Source organism: Silene latifolia, chromosome Y (assembly GCF_048544455.1).
Source record: "Silene latifolia isolate original U9 population chromosome Y, ASM4854445v1, whole genome shotgun sequence".
In the NCBI taxonomy this organism is placed as follows: Eukaryota; Viridiplantae; Streptophyta; class Magnoliopsida; order Caryophyllales; family Caryophyllaceae; genus Silene; species Silene latifolia.
In genome coordinates this window covers 57,351,325-57,368,460 of record NC_133538.1, presented here as the reverse complement: position 1 = coordinate 57,368,460, position 17,136 = coordinate 57,351,325, and the positions used below count along the sequence as shown (strand labels likewise).

The window sequence follows — 17,136 nt, the reverse complement described above, 5'->3', positions numbered from 1 at the left end:
CAACTGAACTCAATGTTTACGATCTTAAACCTGCTGACCTTTGAACCCTTAGATAGCCCTTTAGACACCAAATACTTCCCCATTATATTTGCCTGAATGTGAATACGCGTCAGTGTGTTAAAGTAATATGACCCATAGAAATTGGCGGACTTTTGGAGTTCGCATACTTACCGAAATACGGGCTATCCCTCCGTAAGGGAGCGTTTCTAATGGGTCTTCGTATTTGCGGTTGTCAAGGTAGTCAATCTGCTCGGTGATAAAGTTGATGCAGGCGCAACTGTAATGATCACCGTCACCAGATAACACGGGCAGAAAGATCTGCATCGTGTGTCGCTAAGATCAATAAAAGGAATCCTTTCAAAAATGATTTAGATTATATGTTTTGTTACATACCATGTCCGTGTCAAGCTGGAATGGTGTACGACAGGTTTCAGCCCAAGCATCCCAGCCACAAAAAATGTCTTCATCTTTGTTCAATACTTTCCAAAGCTTTTGAGCCTTCCAAATATACCTTGCGGGGTCCTTTAATTTGAAAAGTGTAAAATGTGTAATCAGATAATTGAAAGAGTTATTTTATAAAAAGAAAGAGTAATGGTAACATGCAACAGTGTAATTTTAACACACAAGTGTAATGTCAAAAATATAATTTTAACTTTAAAAAGTGTAATTCTAGCGGACAAAAGTATAATTTTAACTGACAAAAGTGTAATTGGAACATACAAAAGTATAATTTTAACTTTAAAAAGTGTAATTCTAACGGACAAAAGTACACTTTCAACGGACAAAAGTGTAATTGTAACATATAAAATTATAATTTTAACTTTAAAGTGTAATTTTAATGGACAAATGTGTAATTTTAACTTTAAAAAGTGTAATTTTAACTGATAAAAGAGTAATTTTAACTGACAACCGTGTAATTTCAGCAACTACTGATTAAAATCGCTATTACTGGACTCATAGTGATCTCAAACAAAATCAAGAATTACTTACAGTGTGACTTAGGCTAAAGAAACAACGGGATATGTCCGAAGGTTTCATGATGTGGTTGAGTAGCAAGCACCAACCATCAATAATACTTGTCATGATTTGCTCCCCAAGGTTCAAAGTTCCAATGTCTTCCCAGGTAATGAAATAAAACTCGCTAAATTGGAGCAATCGTTCACTACAACAAAAACATTTACTTAGTCAACAAAATATATATAATTAGGAATGATAAGGGACCCTTGTAAAAAATAATACACTTACAACTGGGAAAACGCGTCTGACTGATTGAACGCATAGTCAATCAAGTATTTCATGTCACTAAACATTGGCGCTAGGAGTTCCTGACTGAATGCTAGGTTTCTCGTCGCAAAGCACAATTCAGGAGTAGGTGCCCCACAATCAATAGAACACCCAAGGTTCTCAATGACGTGATTCATGCACGGTAAGGGCTCGCTCGAGTGAAGTAAAAAAGGATTGTAGCTCAGATCACTGTGAGGGACGTACGGTGCCGGGATAGGAATGTCAGCATTCTCTGCCTCTGGTACTACAGCAGATGTTACCTCTCCATGGTCGATAGTCCCTTTCTTATTTACAGCAACCCCATCGCACGCCTCCTGTAGTTCTGTAGTAGAATAGATTGTGCTTCTACCTTCCAAAGACTTCACAGCACCATCCTCCACTATCGCATCTGTAATAAAAATAGTGTAATTTCATCATTAGAAAGTAATGATAAAAAGTGTAATTTTAATCAACAAAAGTGTAATTTTAACAAATACAAAAGTAAAATTTTAACAGACAAAAGTGTAATTTTAACAAAAAAAAAAGTGTAATTTTAATCAACAAAAGTGTAATTTTAATCATCAAAAGTGTAATTTTAACAAATACAAAAGTAAAATTTTAACAGACAAAAGTGTAGTTTTAACCAAAAAAAGTGTAATTCTAACAAAATAAAGTGTAATTTTATCATACAAAAGTGTAATTCTAACAAAATAAAGTGTTATTTTAACAGACAAGTAAAATTCTAACAAAATAAAGTGAAATTTTAACAGATACAAGTGTAGTTTTAATCAACAAAAGTGTAATTTTAATCAACAAAAGTGTAATTTTAATCATCAAAATTTTAATTTTGACAGAAAAAAATATAACTTCATCCATGGCACTTCAAAACTCTAAAGGTCAATGAATTACCTCCGCGATCCTTCAGTGCAGCCCTATCCAAAACCTTCAGCACTTTCTGAGAACTTGCATCCACATTTGGCTCACCATTCTTCTACCCTGGTTGTTTTTCAGCATCCACAGATGTTGGGGCCTCCTCGAACAAAGCATTTACTTTCGCACTAGAAAAGACAGTACTTGTACATTCTACGTCCATAAAATCCTTTGCCTGCAACGCATATACACATTCTGGCACCTCGTTACCCTCTAACGACCGCTCATCAGTCATGGCACATGCGCCGTTTCCGGGTCCCTCTAGAGAACGTTGGGTTTCTGCTGAGAGCTGTTTGGCTGCGCGCTCTGCTTCACTAGGCTCAGCAGTCATAAAAAGGAACTGAGTGACAGGGGGGGCAAATTATTTGTTCAGACTCCCCAGCATCATACCCTATAAATTCCAAAGATTTAGTCTCCACTTGTACAACATCGTCTAATTTTGCAGTACACAATGTTGTACTTGCACATTGGAGGCCAAGCTCAGCATTAACCTTCCCACTCTGGTCATCATCCTTGTCCGTCTCGGCATTCACAACTTCTGTCACATGCACAACCGTTCCCGTAACATCAGCGGACAGCCGGACATGTTCGAACATTCTGGTACCTCTCCAATTCCTTGAGCTTCTCTGGCCGGCATTTCAGCTCGGCGCTCTGCTTCACTAATTTCAGCAATCGAAATTAGGAACTGAGTTACAGTTGGATCAGCGTCGGTGGGCTCATCCTCCTCAATTTTCTTATCATCTATCTGAAGTTCCAACTACAGGCACCTCCATTTCCATAGTCTGCTTTTGTTCCTTTGCAGCAGCCTTCCGCGCATAGAACTTCTTCTCAGCATCATCAACCTCTTCTTTTGAATAATACTCTTCAAGAATTTCCTGGTCAAATGTATGTGGTTCGCCAACGACCACCTCCTTCTCCACTATCCTCCTCCTTTTTTAAATGACGGAAATTTCCCGAGCATTACCAAATTCCACATGGGTGTCGTTACTGTCATCCTCTCTATTACCAACTTCCTAAAATTCAGCAGTGTTGTAAAATTGCACCGCCTCCATTATCTGTTTTGTAGACACCTCACGTGCTTTATCACAGGCTAGTTTATCACAATCAAGTGAGGCGGCTACCCCGCCTTCGAGGTCTCTACCAACATCTACACTAACCTCTTTCTCATGCTCGTATCCATTATACTTCATAAACTCACCATCCTTCTCATCCTCCACATTATCACCATCCTCCTCCTCTCCCTCATCCTCATCACCATCATCCTCCTCTTCATCATCATCACCACCTGCTGCTCGTATCCCTCATCATCCACCTCCCCATTCTGCTCCTGAACACCTGAACTTTATTGCAGCACATACGCTGATTTCACGGAATCATTTATTCGTTCAGCTATCTACTGCATTTCCACAGCATAATCCTTCATCCTTTGGCTTTGAAAGAATGATTACGTACATTGTGTAGCGACAGAGTCACTAGAATAGTTCAGACCTCCTGTTAACCTTTTGAGCATCATGGCTGCATCTGCATACCATGAATAGAAGACAGTAACATTCCTTTGCATATTTAAATAAAGATCATGCACATCCTACACTCAAAAAAAGAACAACAGTGTACTTTAAAAAGTATAATTTTAACTTTAAAAAGTGTAATTCTAACGGACAAAAGTATAATTTTAACGGACAAAAGTGTAATTGTAACATACAAAAGTATAATTTTCACTTTAAAAAGTATAATTTTAACGGACAAAAGTATAATTGTAACATACAAAAGTATAATTTTAACATTAAAAAGTGTAATTTTAACGGACAAATGTATAATTTTAACTTTAAAAAGTGTAATTTTAACTGATAAAAGTCTAATTTTAACTGACAACCGTGTAATTTCAGCAACTACTGATTAATATCGCTATTACAATTGTAGTGTAATTATAGTGAAAGAAAGAGTAACTTTAAAACATGTTAAATTAGATTTGACAAATGAACAAATAACACTTACATCTACAGCCCGAGCTTTCAACTCCTCGTCATCATCAACACCAGATGGGAGTTCAATCTTGATGAACTTCTTCCTGTCTGAAGTTAAAGGCAGTTGTAATGCCGCATCAGTAACCACATTGCCGATGGCCAACACTTTGCTATCATTAGGTACACCACCAATGCTTAACACTTCCTTTTGAAGGCACCGAGGATACTTGACTAAGGACAAGGTTTGCCGACCCAAACGGTTCTTGTCAAGCTCACCATGTAATCTTTCAGAAAGCGTCTGCCGATCCCAATGCTTAATGAGAGGGAGGCTGTGGCGACAACTCTTACCACGGAAATCGAAACGTTGAAAGTACGTAATCATTAAGAAGGGGATACAACCGAGTAGGGTCTGTTTATTTTCACCAATAGCTGCCACGGCCTTCACCAAATTTTCCAGGATATAACTACACCAATCGTACTGCGTAATAGCCTTTACATCTTCAACGGCTCTCAAAAGCTTGAAGTCAATCCCTCTATATGAAGTTGGAGTTAGGAATGATGACATGGTGAGCAGAACAAACAGCCTGCAGAATTGAGGACCTCCGTTTTTGTATTTTTTTTAAGATATCTTGGAAGACAATTCCTAAATTAACCCCTTCGTTAACCCCTTTTATGTTGTACGCTTTCCGACATTTGTCTTTCAATTGCTTGTTCTCCGGCGCTTGAGAATCCTTTTGGCGGCCCGTAGGTACTAGATCAACTGTTTTAGGACCAAGTGGTAACATAAAACAGTCATACACGTCATCCTTGGTGACCATGAACTCCTTATCTTTAGAGGTCCGAAAAATATACGACTCGTCACTGAATGCTTTGAGAAAATCTTTAACATGACCCATTGGATATGTTTTGAGCTTAAGCTCCAAAATACCACCAAAACCAATCCTCCGTACCGCATCTCGCTGGGCATCATTAAGCTTTTCAACCAGCTCAACAAGCTGCTTTGGTCGGCACTTGACAGACACCTTTGCTTTTTTGGTCTTGGCTGCTTTATCCTCATCGTTATCTGACATCTGCTGAAGAAACCAAAATTAATTAACAATGTGACATATAGACCTTACATAACACAACAAAAAAAACTGTAATTTTAAGCTTTTCAACTCGCTCAACAAGTCGCTTGATCGACACTTTGACAGACACCTTTGCTTTTTTGGTCTTGCCTGCTTTAGCCTCATCATGATCTGACATCTGTTAAAATTACAAAAATTAATTAACAATGTGACAGATAGACCTTACATAACACAAAATATAAATTGTAATTTTAAAAGACAAAAGTGTAATTTTAACAAAAAAAAGTGTAATTGTAGCAGCATAAAGTGTAATTTTAGAAGACAAAATTCTAATTCTAACAAACTAAAATGTAATTTTAACAGACAAAAGTGTAATTCTAACAAAAGAAAGTGTAATTTTAGCAGACAAAAGTGTAATTCTAACAAAATAAAGTGTTATTTTAACAGACAAAAGTGTAATTTTAACAAAAAAAAGTGTAATTGTAGCAGCATAAAGTGTAATTTTAGCAGACAAAAGTGTAATTCTAACAAAATAAAGTGTTATTTTTGTAGACAAAAGTGTAATTCTAACAAAATAAAGTGTTATTTTAACAGAAAAGTGAAATTTAAGCAACAAAAGTATAATTTTAACAGATACAAGTATAATTTAATGGTTAAAAGTGTAATTTTAACAGACAAAAGTGTAATTTTAATCATCAAAAGTGTAATTTTGACAAAAAATGTGATTTTGAGCGACAAAACTGTAATTTTAACAGAGAAAGAGTAATTGTAAGCAACAAAAGTGTGTTTTTCAAAAAACTCTGGGTAATTTGAATGAATATGAACATAACAATCAAAAAGTGCTAAAATATCCGGGTAATCTCAATTAACATGAAAGGTTAAAAATCTGAATGCTTGTGCTTCAATGGAATAGTAAAACATAACACACTGAATGTATGTGCTAAAATAGATAAGTAAATGTCCTAAATGTGCTAAAAATAACTGGGTAATTAAAATGAAGTAAGCCAATACAGGGATCAAATAGAATAGTACAACAACAATGGCGAATGCCAATTACATAACAATGCCCAATAAATTAAAAAAAAAACATTTAATCAAAATAAATGAAGAGAAAAAAATAATAAAACTCTAAAAACCAAAAAATAATTACCTTTATATCCTACAAGTGAGTGAAGAAAATGGACAAAAATGGATGAAAATGGCAGGTTGCAAGTAAGTGAAGAAATTGGAGAAGAAACCGATAATAAGGTAACAAAAAAGCGATAGATTTGGGAGATTTTGAGAGCAGTTTCTTTCTTAGACGGTTGATATTATTGGGGTTTAATTTGGGGGAAATATTTTGGGGGAAATTTAATTTTGAATAATTGAGTGAAATGAGAAATGGGGGGAAGGCAGTGGGACGTGTATTATGTTTGATTGACAACCTGCATGCATGCTCATAACTTATGAGAGGTAGGATGAGAGAGGTAATTATTTTAGCCATTAGAATAATATTAATAGTTGCTTTTTACTTTTAATCTAAGTCATTCAAACACATGATCTAAGGGTAGACAATGGAACTTATGGACTCACATGTAAGAGGAGGACTTAGTTGATCTTATTACTATATATATATATATATATATATATATATATATATATATATATATATATATATATATATAGAATTAGGTTCATCTAAGTCCACTTACCTTAGATGAGTCCCTAAGTCCTATTTATCACCCTTGGATCATAATAAATCAATGGCTGAGATGAAAAACAAAATAATTACCCAACTCAATTTTCTATGCACAGCAGTAATGATGAAAAACAAAATAACCCCCTTCCCCATAAACATTACCTCACACTTTACTAAATTTTAATTTTACGAAAACCGTTGATTAATTTTTACTCTTCTTCTTCTTTCTTTCTTTCTTTATTTCTTTCTTTCTTCAACATTTCAACTTCTTCATCCTCTGCAATTCAAAAAACCGTCTGATTAATTTGAAAAAAATTCCGTCTGTTTAATCCTGTGAACTCCCAATCAACTCGGCTTCTGCAAATTCATTATCATCCTATTTCAGGTATACTTAATCATTCTTCAATTTCTTCTATTTTTAATTGCATTAACTCTATATTAATCCTCATCCTTGTATTATTATTTTATCGTCTTTGTTTTGTTGTTGTTGTTGTTTTTGTTGTTGTTGTTGTTGTTGTTGTTATCGTTGTTGTTGTTGTTGTTGTTGTTTTTTTTTTTTTATGTTTTTGTCTTCATCTTCATCTTCAAAACTCGTCTTTTGCGTGCCCAAAACACGAGTGTATTTATCTTCATAACTCGATTTTTGCATGCCAAAAACTCGAAAGGTTTCATCTTCATAACTCCTTCATAGTTCTATTGTCTTCTTCATCATTTGATTCAACTCGCATGCCCATCTTTGTCTTCACCTGCATTTGTAGTTTTCATGCCCTATTGATTTTGTTATTGTGAATTTATTAATCAAGTATTGAAATAGGTTTATTATTGTTTGAAGTTCCTAAATTTGTTAGTTAAAACTTGAAAATGAATCGTCAAAGTTTCAAGGGTTTGAATTAGACTTTAAATATTATCTGCTTAGTTGAAGTTTGAACGTGTGTGAGTTGAAATTTCAAAGTTAAAGGATTAAATTTTCAAAATTGAGGCTTAAAGTTTCAAAGTTTCATAATTGAATATACCATCTGCTTAGTTGAAGTTTCAACTTGAGTGTGTTGAAATTTCAAATTTGAGGCTTAAAGTTTTAGAATTTTTTTAAATAAATCAGCATCAATTACTTAACTTCAATACACCAAGTTGTAAAGAAATTTAACTTTAACCCATTTTTTATAATTTCTATTCAGATGGATGGTGAAGGTGATTGTGAGGTCATAGAAGCCGCTGTTAAACCTACCCCCTCCACAGTCGTAAAATGTCGAGGTAAGAGGCTTGTGAAATTGATATCTAAGCTTACTAATGCACAAAGAGAAGCGATAAAGAGAGTCGGGTTTGGTGGGTTGCTCGAGTTACGTCTTGAAAAGTACCCTCTTGATCATGTGCACCTGTTTGTAGAAGCTTTTAATGACGGCTCACATGTGTTTAGGGCTTCTGAATCTAAAGAGTTTGTCGTGTCGAAGCATGATGTACACGACTGCTTCCTATTACCATTAGGTCCTAGGGAACTTGATTTAGTAGTGACTGGTCGTAAGAAGGAGTCGTCTGAGCTTTTAAATAAGCAATTGAAGGAACAATGGAGGAAAAAATATAATGTGACAACTGCATCTCAATACATCCCTTTAGGTAAGCTATATGATGATATGAGGGCAGACAAGGACAGGGGGGAGGGGACGACTTTATTAGACTATTTGTATTGTTCAGTATGTCGGAATTCCTAGCCCCTACCTCAAACGGTGTCGACTGGAAGCTTCTCTCAGCTGTTGAAGATGTTAGTCTTATTAATCAATATGACTGGTGTTCATATGTGCTTGATGGCATTGTCACTGCCGGTCTCGAGTCCAGGAATAATAAGACCTGCTTACGTGATTGTCTTCCTTTTCTTATGATTACCTATTTCCAGAGGTTTGTCTTCTGCGGAAAAAGTTCACCTCATGAGCTCCCACTGATAAAATATTGGGATCAAAGTAGTATTAATTCTAGATTAGATGGTGAGCTGGTTGGTGGGTCTTTGGGTCGGCTGACATTTTCACTAGTTGTCTATCCTCGCTGCCTTGACCCTACCTATAATAATAATCTCATCTCAAGTAATGCCACCCGTCCGTTGTTGTTGGCTTCCACACCTCATCCTGATAACGAGAAGAAGTTCATTCATATCGAACTACCTTCAGGTGTTGAGGATGACCAGGAGTTGAATGCTAGAGCTGTGGATCTAAGTCAAGCTTGTCAATCTGTCATTCTGTTTAATAAGAAATGAGTAAATTTGATGAGCATTCATTAAAAATATGTGCATTCATTTATGCCAGGTGGTTTAAAGTTTCAGATAACTTTGGGCATTCATTAGAAACTTTAGCCGTCAACTTTGAAATGTTATAACCACAATATGAAACTTCAACAATTTTCATTGATTTTAACACCCAAGCTTCCTACTGAAGTTTAAATGTGTACTTGAAATTTTAACAACATTATCTGAAAGTTTAACTGTGTACTTTGAAATTTTAACAACATTATCTGAAACTTTAAACCACTTGGCATAAATTCTAGTATACAGAATTTGAAACTTGAACTTTGCAATTCTAATAATGCATTGGGATTGTATTGTTGCACTGCAAGCTGTACATGAGCTTTACCTACAGATGCAGCGTAACTCAATCGTCTTCCATGCATGGTACTCAGATGCGATTTCGAAGATTAAGCGTCTAACAACTCCAGAGATTGATCCAACCAAGCTTGTTCCTTCACAGTCCACACAAGCCTTCTTTCAATCTGATGAGCTTCAATTTCATGTTGATGAGGTAGCTGATATATCCGTTCGAATGAAAGATGTATTTGACAATGCACCTGTGTTTAAGAAAGATCCTGTGGCCAATCCAAATCGACAAGATGAGGCTTCTAAATCAATGGAGCAGATTAGTGGCGTTTTATGTGACCTCGCTGTTGTACTTTCTGTTGACAAAAATGATGAAGTGTCTGTTACTGCAGAAAAAGAATTATCGCCCCTTCATATGGTCACCAATGACTATTATACTACTTCGGGAGATAAAGACATACACCATTCTGCAAGGGTAGAGGAAGGGGTTGATACGATGGTAGGTGAAGCTGATGGTGAGTTCCTTGAAAACTCATCAGACCAACACTTGAACAACATAGAAATTTCTACACCCATTAGAAAAAAGGATAATGCTATCGATTTGATGGATGTACAAGCTATTGGGGATGTCCAAGGAATTCAACAAAAAGTACCAGATTTGTCTATTACACAACTGATTGGTTCTGCGCCGGTTTATACTACTGCTGAAGTAAATGCCATTATCCAGGAGGTGCGTGAAGAAGAGATTACGATTGAGTCGCTTTCTTCGGGGGATTTGGTTGCGGCTGTTGTTGCAGCAGACGTATGATACGTGCCTAATGTATAGTCTTTTTAGCCTATTTTAGCACGTATTTCTATACATTTTCATACTATTTTTATGGTATTTTTGCCCCGAATTGGCTACTTTGGTTCGTTATGTCCATTTTGTAGAAATGAACGCGAAAGTAGTGGAATCGTACCCTTTTTCGTCCTTTTTGCATGCATTTAGAGGAGACGGGATCTTCCTGATTGAGATACTGTGTTTGGAAGCATCGTGGCACGTATTACGAGGCATTTGGTGGCGGACTTGAGCTGAATTGAAGATGAAGCACTCGATCGAGCAGTTTTTCCACTCGATCGAGTGGTTTCTACACCCCAAGATGGTCGATCGAGTAGTTTACTACTCGATCCTTAAGTTGCAAAAAGACAATTCACTCGATCGAGTAACTATCTGGTCGATCGAGTGGATTTTGCTGAAGACTTGGTCGATCGAGTGGTTTTAATCCACTCGATCGAGTGGTTTCGTTGGTTTTGGGCTTTTAACAGCCCGTGAGTTATTTATTTCACTAAACTTATTTTGTTTGCTATTTAAGCACACTTTAGTAGGTTAATTAGGATCTATCTTTCATGCTATCAACTCTCTACTGTAAAACTCGTTACGTTGCTTTATTCCTCTTCACGGTAACTTCATTTCGGGATTGCTTTTACTCGGATTTTGTGTTCTTTATGCCGGAATCGCTTGGATTGTAATTCCCTTCTCTTCCTTTAATAATAATTAACCTTTTTGTTGCTTTAATTATTTGTTTTTCTTATTATTCCTTTTGCCCTAATTCCTCTTTATGCGATTTATTGGTTATTTCATTATGTTTACTGCTGGAAAATTGTTTGCTGTTAGTTTAATTAGCGTTATGAGTAGCTAAACCCCTTTCATGTTGGGATTAGGGGATGCAATGTAGAAATGTGACGATATAGTGAATGAATTAGACGAATTAATTACGAGACTCTGTCACTATAGCAATTTAATTGTATTTATTCGACTTAGTTGAGTGCACGCTTCTATGTCACCCTTTAATCTGGCTAAAATTAATCCTGGATCGAAAGATTGGACTAAATAGGCCTCGCTATAAACGAGAGACTACCCTAATGAGGATGAAAGTTAAGTTAGTGGTATTTTAGGATAGAAAGTGGACCGAAAGGACCTTTCAACATCCGTCTCACATTAGTTCGTCTGAATCATTTACAGCTGAGTCACTGGACTACCGTAGTGAACCGAAATCCCGACATGTCCCTCTCTTATTGATAGTTTAAACCGTTTTTCCTGCCCTTATTGCTCTTACTTTATTTCTCTTTCCTTTAATCTCGTAGTTTAGAAACCAATTCAACAAAACCCCCCAATTGTTACTTTAGGACTAGAATTAGATAGCTGATAATTACATTACCTCCCTGTGGATTCGATACTCGACTGCCTCTACTACATTTTAGTTGAGACCGTTAGGTTTTATCTTTGATAGGGTTGCGATAGCCGTGTCAAATTTTGGCGCCGTTGCCGGGGAGGCAATTGTTTAAATTGTTTGTTGTTTTAATTTTTAGTCTTTCTTTTAGTTTAAGGGGCACCTGTTCCTTAAACTATTCTTATATTCTATTTGTAGCTTCTTTTTATGCGCAGGTCACAGGGTGGTGAATTATTGCCTTATAATCCTGAGATTGAGAAATCTTTGCGTGAGTTGAGGCGATCAACTAGGGTATTACCGACAGAGGAAGAGCTGAGTACTCTGTCTAGCTATTACGAGAATAATCTGTTTGAGGAGGATCCACCTTCATCTCCAGTTTCCAATTCATCAGCTGAGACAGTCACTTCTCCGGACTTTTTAGAAATGGCCGAAGAAGCAACCATTGCCAGTCACTCTGAACCGACAGCTGCGAATCTCTATAAGGGATTTGTACTACCAGGGGAGGCAAGAAAATTCGAACCAAAGCCTTCTTATATCAACTTGGTTGACCAGTTCGGGGGGGCTGCAAATGAAGATGCAGCTAAGCACATGGAGACCTTTATCGATTATTGCTGCTCCATACCCCCACCAACTGGCGTGACCCCGGATCAGATAAAAGAAACCATGTTTATTTTCTCACCCGCGATCTTTGCAAGGGAGTGGTATAGGGATCTGGGACCGGGCCGCTCATGGGGTAATCGATCGAATTCATGGCTTTAGCATTTTACAAGAAGTACTTTTCTGCATCAAAGACTATTGCCATTAGAGCTCAGATCACGAGCTTTAAACAGGGGCCTGATGAGAACTTTCATGAACCATGGGTCCGTTTTAAGAAGCTGGTGCGAACCATTCCGCATCATGGGTTCGAGAAGTGGAGTCTTTGTAATCAGTTTTATAATGGGATGTACGACAATCAGAGAGCTATTTTGGATGCTGCAGCTAATGGCCGATTTGCTGAGAACATGGGAGAGACTAAGGGGTGGAAGATCATTGATGATTTGGCCACCCATAAGGCTGAATATGGGAACTCCAAAGGCAATCAAAGAAGAGTCTTGAATCTTCTTCTCGTAGCCGCACTAGAAGCTCTTCTTGCGAGATTTGACAAATATGAGTTGGGAGGATCTTCCAAAGGAGGGATGTATCGGTGAATCTTTGTGTCGACGGTCCTTTCGTCTGTAGAAGATGTGGAGGAGAGGGACATGTTTCAGATCATTGTCCCAACTCCTATGAGTCTTGTGCTGCCTTTCAACATTACAGGCAGAACAACACTTATTACGAGCCAAACGTCCATCCCAATTTGAGGTGGAGTAGTCAGAATGTGCTCAATCCCACTCCTCCTCCGAACCAGCAGCAGCCGTATATTCCTCCACATAAGAATCAACAGGGCTATCAGAAGCCTCCGTCTTTCAATCCTCCTAACCATGGTGCCTCATCTTCCGGTGGGGTGAGTTAAATAGGTGAGATAAAGTCTATGTTGCAATCCATTACAAAGCAGCTACAGCTGAGTGATCAACAAAATCAACAGAAGGACGCGTCTATAAAGGCACTTGAAACTCAAGTTGCCCAATTGGCCGCGAATCAATCCTCGAGGAAGCAGGGTCATTTACCGACTCAAAATGAGAAGAATCCACATGAGACGGTAAATCTGATAGGATTGAGAAGCGGTCTTTCTTATGAGGGACCAGAAGTGTTGAAATCCGACCCGAGGAAGTCTAAAACTGATGATGAACAGTGTTCTGTTGAGAAAAAAGGGCTCACGAGAAAGCAGTTACTCGATCGACTGAAATCTGGTGTTCGATCGAGTAAACAGAGTGAGCAAACTGCTCGATCGAGTAGTTTATCTACTCGATCGAGTGAAGCATAAAGTGGAGTTGGTCGATCGAGTGGAAATTGTACTCGATCGACTGACATTGATGAAGGAACTGCTCGATCGAATGAGCAAACTGGTCGATCGAGTAGTATTGAAGACGGGAAGCTTATTCGAGAGCCTGCTAGTGCTCGTTCAAGCGTGATATCACCAGAAAGACCTCGTTCGAGAAGTAAGAAGCGTCCAAAGGATACAGAACTTGCACCGGAAGATACTTTGGAAGCGAGAAACAAGGGACTCGAGATACCAATCACGGTTCCCTTACCGAGGCGGCTACAGAATACAAAGGCCAATCAACAATTCGGCAAATTTGTCGAACTTTTGGAGAGCTTGGAAGTCACTGTGCCGTTCACTGAGTTGCTGACTAAGGTACCCTCTTATTTAAAGTTTATGAAAGAAATTTTAGCGCGTAAGAGGACTATTAATGATAATGAGACCGTAGCTTTAACTGAGGTGGGGTCAGCCCTATTTCAAAATAAGTTACCTCCTAAGCAATCAGACCCGGGTAGTTTTTCGATCCCTTGTCATCTCGGTATGCATTTGATTGATAACGCGCTATGCGATTTAGGCGCTAGCGTGAGTGTCCTACCTTGTCTCTGCGGCTAAGAGATTTGGTTTGACAAAGCCGAGTTGTACCAACATGATCTGTCCGGATGGCCGACCGTAGTTTATCACGGCCACTAGGTGTAGTAGAAGACGTACCTGTTCAGATCGGGAAGTTCTTTATTCCCGTTGATTTTGTTGTCTTAGACATCCCCGAAGATGCACACACCCCTATCATTTTAGGGAGACCATTTCATCTCATCGCCGTGCGATTATAGACGTCGGGGGGGTAGACTTTGACCTTTCGTACGGGACGAGGAGCCGATTTTTCATCGATCTAAGTTCCGAGAGCTCCCATGCAAGCCCAGCCTTGCAATGCTCTCTCTTCTATTGATCCTATTATTGACACTCCAGATGAAAATTTGGAGAATCGTGCTGCTATTGTTAACCCTCCGCCTCAGACTGAGAGCAAAAAGGAGGAAAGTTCGTCTGTTTTCCTTGCTGCAGGTACAGATGAAAGCAATGAAGGAGCTCTCAAAGGACATGGTACAATTGTTATCAATCAAATTGAAGATGATGACGCTAAAGCTGGTGATAAAGGAGCAAGGACGAGGAAAGTTCGTGCTTACGTGGATGTGAACTACTTCCCTCCTACCGTTTCAAGTGATAATTCATGCTCATGGAAGTTGAGGAGGACAGTCAATGTTGCTGAGGTGACGTCCTCCAGTCAGGAGCCCTCCGAGGGGCTACTGAAATTTGTTGGGAATTAAACGGGGAAATGCCCCGTGTAACACTTTGTAATAGATAATTTTTGAATTTCTTTTGAATTTGTTTTATTGCATTTTAATTAGGACAATTAGTTTAGACAGTTTTTAGCATAGACGTAAGACTATAGATTGTTTTTATGCGTATTTGGTATATTGGGAAATTTTTGCGTGTGTTTTTATGCAGGTTTGGGGAAGTTTCACGCATTCCAAGGGAGAAAAGACGAAAATTCAAGAGCTTACGCGAGAAAAGTCCTCGATCGAGTACTTTTTGTACTCGATCGAGTGAAAAGTTGGTCGACCGAGTGTTTTTTCCAGTCGATCGAGTGAAGCAATAAAAGGGATTGGTCGATCGAGTAAAATTTTACTCGACCAAGCAGCTAGACCATAAAAGTGCTCGATTGAGTGGTTTAAAACCACTCGATCGAGTGAAATGAACAGGAAGTTTTTCGCCTTAAACTCTTATGTTTTTGTTCTAACTTTCATTTCATCCTAATTTTCGTCTAACAAAACCCTAATTGCGATTTAAACTCCCCCAAATCCCCATTTTCTTGCCCAAATCACCAAATCCGCTTCCTACATTTCATTGTTTTCATATTAATCTTCAAAAGCCCCTTAAATTCACCCTTATTTGTGTTCATTTTCGCAGTTTTAAAAGGGTTTTCGGGTTTGCGGGTTTTTCGACTGAAAATTCGCCATTGTTGCTTGTTTATTTGAGGATTAATTGCAATTGTAGGATCAATCTCATCAAGTAAGCATTTCCTTCACCTTCTTTGTTTTTTGATTTCGATTAATTGGAATTTTATGAGGAAAATTGATTTAGGGTTTGAATATCCATGTTTAGTTAAAATTTTTTCGACTTGTCTGTGTTTATTACCCTTGCTTAGCTTACTTGATGATCATAATTCCCCTTCCTCGCTGTCTTGCATGCTCAATTCGAAATTCACACGATTTTTGTGGTTTGGTTCAGGACATTCGAGTTTTTCGATTGTCACTTGGGTTATTGCTGCTGTATCTTGCCTAGTTAGCATCTTTGTTGCGATTTTGCTGCTGGTTGTTACCTGAAATCGCACTCCCGTCGATGCTTAGCCATGTTTTCACTGAACCTTTGCACAGAAACTGCGATTAGGGTTGCTTGAGTCGAATTTTTCGACTGTCAGACGATCTTTATGCTGCATTGCTTTAATTAACCTCAGTTGTTCTCACTTGATGCTGTTGTTAATTGCCACTCCCGTCCGCTATCGCCATTACATGCTGTAATTCGAATTTGTTTAAGGATTGTTGGGAATTCTATGCTGTAGAGTTGAATTTTTTGACTTTTAGGGGTCACATGCTGTTTTACGTGCTGTTTTAGCCACGGTTAGCAGCTGTTTTCTTATCACACCCCTTCCCTATGTTTTCAGGATGGATTCTAGTTCTTTGCCACCTACTAGTTCGTCCTCCAGCCCTTCCTTGAGTGAGTCAGTGGCCCCTGCTGTTGCCACTACCACTGCCTTAGTTACCAGTGCAGCTCCAGTTTTCCTTGTTTCAGCTGCAGGGACGGTTTTTACTCCAGTGAGCTCAGCTGCGAGCTCAGTTCAGGCTACCACTTCCTCCACGGTCACCACCACAGCTAGCACTGCTGCTAGTTCCTCTTCAGTGGTGACCACAGTAGCCACTACCTCTGCACCACTCTCTACTTTTACACCTGTGGCGGACTCGCCCGCGATCGTGTTTTTGCCTTCGGAGCAGTCCCCCGGTTCCTCACACCGTCGCTTCACGAGCTTCGCTTGAGTTCCGAGGCCGGGTCGTAGACACTCTCGAGCTACGCCGGCTCTCCCGTTACCTCTACCTCCGCTCCTAGCACTTCCACACCCACGCCGCTTTCGCTCTACACATGCATCATTTACGATCCGAGGGGACACCTCCTCGACCCTCACCTGATTATCCGCAGTATTATTCGTCAACGCTTTACACCGAACAAAATTTTATAACCTGCTTAAGTGTGTGCATGTACCTTCCCGATTCCTAGAGGAATCGGCGCTTACGAGACTCGGCATTTACGAGTCGGTTTGTGACCTACTACGGGCCACGGGGATGCCTGGCCTCATCACTATGATAGGTCAGTATCTTCTTAGAGCCGAGTCTCGAGTTTCTCGCTCTTTCACCTTCTCCCCGATGCGCACAAGATCGACCCCGACAGCCTTTCGGTCTCTTCTCTCGGTTGCTTAACCGGACTTTTCCGATGCCATTAGCG

The 17,136-nt window shown here is 38.8% G+C and overlaps 1 non-coding gene across 1 annotated transcript; it reads right to left on the bottom strand.

The window, feature by feature from the left end:
- Positions 1-12,484: 12,484 nt before the first annotated feature.
- Positions 12,485-12,591, bottom strand: LOC141636753 (small nucleolar RNA R71). The gene has a single exon (XR_012541340.1). It is a non-coding gene; the product is annotated as a small nucleolar RNA R71 (small nucleolar RNA).
- Positions 12,592-17,136: the final 4,545 nt, after the last annotated feature.